We start from the raw sequence: 8,763 nt of genomic DNA, 5'->3' as shown, positions 1-8,763 counted from the left end.
CAGGAGAAAAGGCCGTCTCACGGCGAGATAAATTGTCGAACACGTTCTTAAGATAGCGCGCGCTTAATCTGGTGTTAATTCTATGAGACAAACCTTTTGTTAAGTGGCTAGAATCTCTCCCGTGTCGTGTGCATGTGTGTGCCTCCGTCTCGCAGCTTCTCGGGCACAGGGAGTGCAGTCGGCCGTGCATGAGACAATGACTATGTGTCAGTAATTCATTCACACTTCAGAGGAACTTGAAGGTGTGGAAGAACACGGCACGTCGGCTCCTCGTTCCCTTCATTGCACCACAAACAGGACGAGGTGGACTGAGATCTTAACTGCACACACATGTGTGTGTGTGTGTGTGTGTGTTAAAGTTTGGAGAATTTCCCCGAGAATTTAATCAACGGGAGCAAGTCTTTGTGCTTGGAACGAGAACATTACTGAGTATTTGTCATTATGTCAGTCTCAGCAGTCAGTAAAGGACTCCGTGTGTCACACACTGTGTGATTGATTTCCTCCACTTCACCTCCCAAGGCCAGAAACCTAAAACAAAACAATACGTTTCATTAAGAAAACAACAAAAACACAAACAGGAGACAAATGTCTCCTAAAGGCACAGTAGGCAATATTCCTGATCAATAATATTCTTATTACCTTCTCAGCTCATGCATACACCTCATCTACGCTCTGTTTACAGCCTTACGACTGAATGTGTAGCATCACAGAAGACTTGAATCCACTCACAGGTCAGTTCAGAGAGGAGAGGGCGCCCCCTACTGGCTGTTCTACGTACAAGTTACTTCAGTACGAGCAACAACTGCCTACACTGCAAAGAATCCTTACAATAAATAAATAAATAAAGAGTCTAAAAGAGAAAATAAAGTACAGGTCAAACTGGTATTTTATTTTGTAAGAATAACTATGAAAATGAAAGATAACATACAATGTGCATTTTATTGTTATATTAAATACATGTGTTTTTTTATTAAGTAAGAATACCTACTAACATGACCTATAACATACAATGTGTGTTTTATTTTGAAAGAAGATCTACTAAAAATGACATATACGTAACATAAAAGGTGTGTTTATTTTGAAAGTATAACTACTAAAATAACATATAACATACAATGTGTGTGATAATTATAAGTAATTTTGTCAGAATAACTATAATAATCATACAATGCGTATTTTATTTTGAAAGAATCCCTGAAATTATCTCGACAGGAAGTAGCCTGTTTTGACAGGAAGTACGTAAGGAAGTAGCCTGTTTCGACAGGAAGTGCAACATGAAGTAGCCTGGTTTGACAGGAAGTAGCCACACATCGCACATACCTGGAGCAAATTTGGGTTTTTAATACAGATTAGCTAGTGACACATGTCATTTCAGGTGATTAGAGGCCGAGTGGGTGGAGTTTAAAGGGGTGGAGAGGGCGGGGCTAATTCTCACATTTTATTGATAGCAAGTACAAGAGGAGAAGACGTGGAGGGAGAAAGAAGGGAGGTTAACTTAAGATGTGATGGATACTGATAGACATTGTGATGAATGTGGTGGTGGTGGGGGGGGCACAGCACCCCTAGAGTGGTAATGCAGGATGACAGCATATTTGTACTAATAACCCTTAAAAGTGGTGATAAAATACTCCACTCCCCCTACTGGAGCCACTGATGGATGTGTTGGGAGTAATTAAACTCCATTAGTCTGTGTGTGTGTGTGTGTGTGTGTGTGTGTGTGTGTGTGTGTGTAAATGTCTTAAAACACCACTCCCCTCAGAGATCACACTATCGTCCAGATAGAGGAGCAAGTGTGCAGGCGTGTGTTTTTTTATCATGTGACGCTAGAACATATGTTGTTTTTTAAAAGAAGAAATAAATAAATAAAAGAACATATTGTTCCTGGTGTGTTCCTGTGATGCTGAGTGTGCAGCACTGAATCCCCAGAGGTTGGCGGTGCACAGCAGGAGCAGTGTCAACGTGTCAGTGCTTTGTCACCCGGCATGTTGTTGTTGTGTGTTGTTTTTTTTGCTGTTTTCACAGATGTATGTACAGTGTGTGTGTGTGTGTGTGTGTGTGTGTATTTTTAGCTCACCTAATAAAATCCACACCTGTTTAAATCCACGATGTCTTCAGAAAATGTTTGACCCAGTCTCTCTTTTTGGACGTTTGATGTTCCACTTCCACACCAAAGTATCTATATATATATATATATATTAGTATATCTCAATATCTTGCTAATCCACAGCCTTTTTGACAGGAAACCTGAAGTTTGATAACCACCACACCAAAGTCCATCCAGAAAACCTGCATTTTTAGCGTGTGAGGACGCAGGAGCTGCTGGTCCACTACTGCCTCTTGTGGTAAATTTGGGTCACTTGGTTTAATCCAAAGAAAGAAATCACAAAAGGACACATTTGAACTGAGTGATGGAGGCTCCTGTGTGCTGTGATGCAAAATCCATGGTTTTCTCTATGGAATTTGGTGTGATTTGTAAAAATGTGTTAAACGAGACAGAAATGGTGCGATAATGCGACACTTTCTTCTTCAGCAGTTGTTTTAATGACAATTATCTGACAACCAGTAAAATACATACATATATATATATTTATGTGTATATATATGTGTGTATATATACATATATGTATATATATACATATATAGTAGTAGTAAAAGAAAAAGGTAAAAAACGAAATAAAAGAAAACAAGACATTCTGGTTTGGATCTAAACTACATGAGTGATGAATGAGAGCCTCTTCTTTTTCCTCTTCCTCATTTCCTCCCTCCTTTCTCCTCTCCTCTAACACTCCCTCCCGTCTTCTAATCACACCCTGACTTTACTTGACCTTTCTGTGGCTAATTAGTCAGCTTGTGGAAAGGAATTGTGGGTAGTATAATCTCCGACGAAAGGCGACGACGGCGATGCTCTGGTCTTTCTACGACTTGCAAATGTGCCGGTGATTAATTTCTCTTCTCTCTCTCTCTCTCTCTCTCTCTCCCCTTACCTCCCACCCCCTCACCACCCCCCTCCACACACACACACACACACCCACTTTAAAACCGTGGTTGCTGTGGCGACCTCGGTGGATAAACGTCGGCGCGCGGTAGCAAGTTTGTTCAGTCAAAATCTGTCATCACTTTTCACAGATCAAACTGTTCCTTTAACTTTTAACATTTGCTCTGTGTGTGTGTGTGTGTGTGTGTGTGTGTGTGTGTGTGTGTGTGTACACCTGGTATTCCTTATGTCGTGGGGACCTAAATCTGTTCAAACAGTCACATTATGGGGGACTTGTCGTCCTTACGGAGACAAAAATGACTAAGTTAAGTTAGGCTGAGGTCAGAGGTCAGGTTAAGTTCAGGGGTTAGGGTTAGGACAGGAGTAGTTATGATTAAGGTTAGAGGAGGACGTTTCCATGACAAAAACCTGGTCCTAATGTAACTGGTTAAGTTTAGGACTAAGATTTGAATTGTGGTCTTGGTGAGATTAGAGATTACGCTTCCTTTAGACCGTTGAAATGAATGAAAGTCATTTTAAAGAGAGTCCTTAAAAGGGATGCGTGTGTGTGTGTGTGTGTGTGTGTGTGTGTGTGTGTGTGTGTGTGAGACACGTGTCCTGAGCTGGTGGCTGTTCTTGACGTGTTGATGACGTGTGCCTTCAGGTGCTCACTGTTCTCCATTTCACGCATAAAGGACTTACATACACACACACACACACAGACAGAGTGTGTGTGTGTGTGTGTGTGTGCGCTGCTTCATTATCACAGCTCACACATGCTGTTGTTGTTTTTTGTGTGTTACTGATCTTCTGTAGAAGAAGAAATCAGTTAAATCAGTTTCCACATGATCAGAATCGTCAATAATCAAATATAAAAAGTTTGCACTAAAAAAAAATAACCCCTCGATAATTTGTGAAGAGTTTTAATTAAAGGAAACAATAAGTGTGGCTATTAATATAGACTGCACAATTCAATAATATGTATTATAACATATAGAAACAAAGAATATTAAAAATGAAATTGTACAGAGAAGATTTAAAAAAAAACATTTAGGCCTTTAAACTTGAGTTCTGTACGTTATATTATTATTATTATCATTTGTTAGTATAAGACTTTATTGTCTTTTACCAGTACAATTGTGTACACAAACACATTTACATATGAACATGTATCTATATGTAAACATACATATAAATGATATAATCATCTGCATATACACACACATTATTACTACTAATATTATATGAAAGTACATGGTTGAGTATAAGTTTAAATGTTTTCAGTACAGGTGCGTGTACACACACAGGTACATTCTTCACATATACATCTAATAAAGGTGGATATAAACATCTGTATATTCTGACGTGAGGATGAGACAATAAATAGACATGTTTGTGTCACTGAAATTATAATGTAAAAACGTCTGTGTATATGATGATAATTTGATACTTATTATTATTCTGTTAACTGACATTTTCTACTATTATTATTATTATTGTAATATTATTTTGGAATGTTAAATAAATGCAGCCATTTGTAAAAGGGAACATTTCCTTCTCTTTTATCTTTCTTTAATCCACCGGTCAACCCTCAGTGACTGACAAGTGTGTGTGTGTGTGTGTGTGTGTGTGCGTGTGTGTGTGTGTGTGTGCGCGTGTTTCAGATCACGCTGCCGTCGATGGTTTAATTTACTTCACCTCTTATTCCACAAGCAGCACACACTGTTCCATTAAACCGCTGATCATCTTGTTTTTCTTCTTCTTTTCTTATTTATTTTTTATTTTTAAATAAAAAATAAATAAACGGTAAAAAGCATTTTCAGCCTCTCGTCTCCTCCACTCACAGAAATATCTGCCATCAAAGGTGTATCCATCAAACATGCATCAATTAAACGCTGATGTGGGGGAGAAAGGACAATCTATAGTTTGGAGGATTTATTCAATTTGCATCCGTAATTGCGTGCAATTTACAAACTCATTATTTTACAATTTGCTTGCGTTTAACAGCAGCTGGAGGGCAGAGAGTGGAGGGGCTGCAGGGGGCGGACACCAGACCCAGATGGACCCGAACATGATGCACAGCGGTGACACGACATTCAGCTGTCCGACTTTAGGGAAGTTCCACGTCGCAGACACACACACACACACACACACACACACGGGAAGTCGACACCGGGAGAAGAAGAAGAAGAAGAAGCAGATGTTTTTACGACCTGCCTGGGATCATGTGCAGGATGTCAACCCTGAATAATTCATATTACGCGTGCAATCATCCAGTATTGATTACTTTTAATTGAGTTTTGATCGAAATATTTGCCCGAGTGTTTGATGTCGAGGCCGCACTGAGTGAACGACAGAAACCAGAGCGAGAGACTTTGACTCGTGGAACCACCACAGTCGTCGGCGCCATGACGGTAACACATTTATAGGCTTGAATGTGTCGTTTCTGTTTGTAGCTCTGCTCTTAAAATCCCTTTTTTCTTCTCCGGTGTTCAGTGGCCGACGTACGGCGCGTGTACCCGACGTGCATTTGTTGCTAGATGTGGCTAGCGGAGGTTAGCGCGGCAGCTTCCGTCGTGGCTAACTACTTAGCAAGAGTTGCTAAAGTGATAATAAACGTTATGTTCACCACTTTTGAGTGACCTTTGTCCAGAAGAGTGAGAGAAGTCAGTTTGTGCTGTGTGATACTTTGTGTATTTACAGTGGACGGGACTGAAGCTAGGTGGCTAGCGGAGGTTAGCAGGGTTGAACACAAGTCCTTGAGTTACAGACATGAGAGTTTGAGCGTCGTCTTTGTGTTTGTGTGCGTCACGGCGTGTCCTACCTCGTGACAATGTGACGGCTTCTCTCTTCTTCCTCTCATGAGTGATTGTTTACCGAGTGCTCTCCACCTCTTTTTTTTCTTTCTTTCTTTCATCCTTTTCTCTTTTTTTTCCCTCCGAGCCTGTAAGTATAAAATTTTAATTAGGAACACTGACAGGTCTGGTGCATGATCCACAGCCTTGCATCCATCACAGTAAAAACAAGAGAGAGAGAGAGACACTTTATTTCTCATCTCTCTCTCTCTCGCTCTCCTTTTACTTTCACATCTTTAGCTTCTTTACCTCCACCAGCGCTCCCCCAGTTCTCCACCTCTCCTGATGCCGGACTTGAGCAGCAGGTGCCACATTACTGTGTACAGGAAAGCAATTAGGCAGCATGTTGGATGAATGAGGAGTGCATTAATATTAGCGAGTGCATTTGTCAGTGGCGTTTGATGCGAGTCCTTCTCTTTTCTTTCTGCAACATTAAGACTGTGGCGCTCATAAATTCACTGCTTAAACCACCATCTGCTGCGCTGTCAGCCCACACCGAGGAAAACACAGGAGAGGGGGAGACATTTATTCCCTCAGTGGGGAAAGACAGTGAGAGACAGATAGATAACAAGGAAATGCATTCATTCCCTTTCTTTCTCCCTCTCTCTCGCTGTTTCCCACAGGGAGCGACTGTGTATTAGAATTTATGAAGACACTTTGCTGCAGGTCCAAGCGACAGTCCTCTCTTAAATCTGACTCGTCTTCTTCTTCTTCTACCTTCTGTTTATGCTCACACACACGTTCTTGTACGGCACTCTCAGTGAGGACCCCGGAAGTAACGCCGTCATTATCACCAATGTTAAAATACAGCGGCGTAAACAAGAGGCCGAGCAAAGTCGTCATCCTCCTCCTCCTCTTCCTCACACACTGGTATATGGACATATAATATGACTCACATACCCCCGTATATACAGTAGAACAAGTACCTTGTACCACAGTTTGAGAACCATGGACATCACAACGACGCCTGTAACCCCAACACTTAAACTAAACCTAATTCTAACCGTAAATAAAACTCAAAAAAACATTTTAAAGTTGTGAGGACCAGAAGAAATGTCCTCATTTGACCTAAACGTCCTGTTCATATGTTGTTTTGGTCCTCACAAAGGACACACACACACACACAGGTTTGTGCAGTTATTCTTCTGAGGTCAAACAGAACTCAACCAGTTCCTCAGAAATGAGGTTCTGTCTCGTTTTGGTCTCCATGAGGACGACTGGTCCTGACAAGGTCAGTGTTTATGACAGAAAAAGGTCCTAAAAGAGGCAACAAATACACAAGGACACATGTGGAAAGTCGACATAATTCCATAATCCATAGCCCCTTACCTTAACCAGCACAACTAAATGCCTGATCCTAACCCTTAACTAGATCTTAACCTTAATCTTTACACATTCTGACCTCAAAGGTTTACTCGTGTTTATTAGGATCCTTATTAGCCTTTGCCTTGTGTCCTTATATTGTATTCTATTTATATTTAGTCTACTTTTAGAGTTAGTTCTTACTTTTATTTGTCATTCAGTATTGTATTACTATGTTTGTATTAAATCTCAAATATTTTAGCTATATTTATATTTAAATGGTTAGTTTAGTGCCTATAACACAAACACATCTATCTATCTGAGTCCTAAGCTGTCACTTCATACTTATATTTCAGCTTTAACACGTGGATATTATTCCCATTTATATTTATATATCACAGACATAACACTTTAGTACTAATACCTTTAGCTATATCGCACAATTCATACATTAAACATGGCTCAAAGTGCATTAACAAATGAAGTTTTTTACAAAGATAATAAAACACACAAGAGCAGATAAAAGAGCATAATGGGATTAATAAGAACATAGTGAGCACAGAGTGTGTGTGTGTGTGTGTGTGTGCGCGCCACAATCAAACCGTCGGCTGTTGTAATTCCTGCAGCTGAGGTGTTGATGCTGGGGTGGATAGATTACCAACACGCCGGCGCATCGTTGCATAAACCTATTATCACATGCTTTGTGTGTGTAAGTATTTTTAGAGGCATCGCGCTGCTGAGCTGCCGGTGCCAGGCAAAGCGCCGCCATTGTGCCACTGTTGTCGTCGTCGTCGTCGTCTTTACCGCGGGCAATCGTCAAAGTGTCACGGTACCTTCAGGTGCCCACAACACACACACACACACACACACACCCTTTAGAAAAAAGAAAGATACAAACACCAATTAGAAAAAAACCGAAAAGTGTCAGAGGAAGATTACTGTCATGCTGTTGTCACCGTGATGGCGCCCCGCGGGCAGACGGGGGAGGGATTGGCGAGGTCGCATGGTTGGAATGGTGAGAGAAGGAAGGTATAACCACTCCTCTTTTTCCTCTCTCCCTCTCTGTCTCATAGCTCCTTCCTTTCCTTGGTGATTAGCTCGCCCCGCGGTGAGCACTAAGCGGCCTAATCTGCAACTACGAGGTGGTGGGTGTCGAGAGAGCGAGAGACAAATAACACACACACACACACACACACAGAGTTACAGCCTCATAAACATAATCCCATGACTCAAATGAGACCATATCATACCAAGATACACCAGCGTGAAGGATTCAGATCACAGTGTGGATCTAAATGACTAAATGAACTGTCAACTATTCTGATAATCGATTCATCATCAGCGTGAGTGTTTTCTTCACTCATTAAAAACATGTTCATGTTTCTTTGCTCCAGATAACAAAGAAATCATGAACGCTGAAAACTGTTTCATAAACGGCAAAGAACAACATCCTTTCTGGTATGTGAAGGCCACCGTAGATCCCTGGTGTTTGAGCAGAGGAATCCTTACTGAAGTTCACATACAACGACTTCTTCTTCTATACGTCTGTCTGTCCACACTTGACGATTGCTAAATGAATCGCCAACTGGTTTGAGTTTCCGGATTCTTCATCTTCTTGAATGTGAATATTTT

At 40.9% G+C, this 8,763-nt stretch overlaps 1 long non-coding RNA gene across 1 annotated transcript; it reads right to left on the bottom strand.

The window, feature by feature from the left end:
• Positions 1-226: 226 nt before the first annotated feature.
• On the bottom strand, positions 227-6,664 carry LOC122782314. The gene is made up of 4 exons (XR_006361908.1): positions 6,079-6,664; positions 5,799-5,918; positions 2,075-2,176; positions 227-528 (listed from the first exon to the last, which is right to left on the bottom strand). It is a non-coding gene; the product is annotated as an uncharacterized LOC122782314 (long non-coding RNA).
• Positions 6,665-8,763: the final 2,099 nt, after the last annotated feature.

The sequence above is a fragment of the Solea senegalensis genome, linkage group LG15 (assembly GCF_019176455.1).
Source record: "Solea senegalensis isolate Sse05_10M linkage group LG15, IFAPA_SoseM_1, whole genome shotgun sequence".
NCBI classification, from domain to species: Eukaryota; Metazoa; Chordata; class Actinopteri; order Pleuronectiformes; family Soleidae; genus Solea; species Solea senegalensis.
This window is presented reverse-complemented; position numbering and strand designations above follow the sequence as displayed.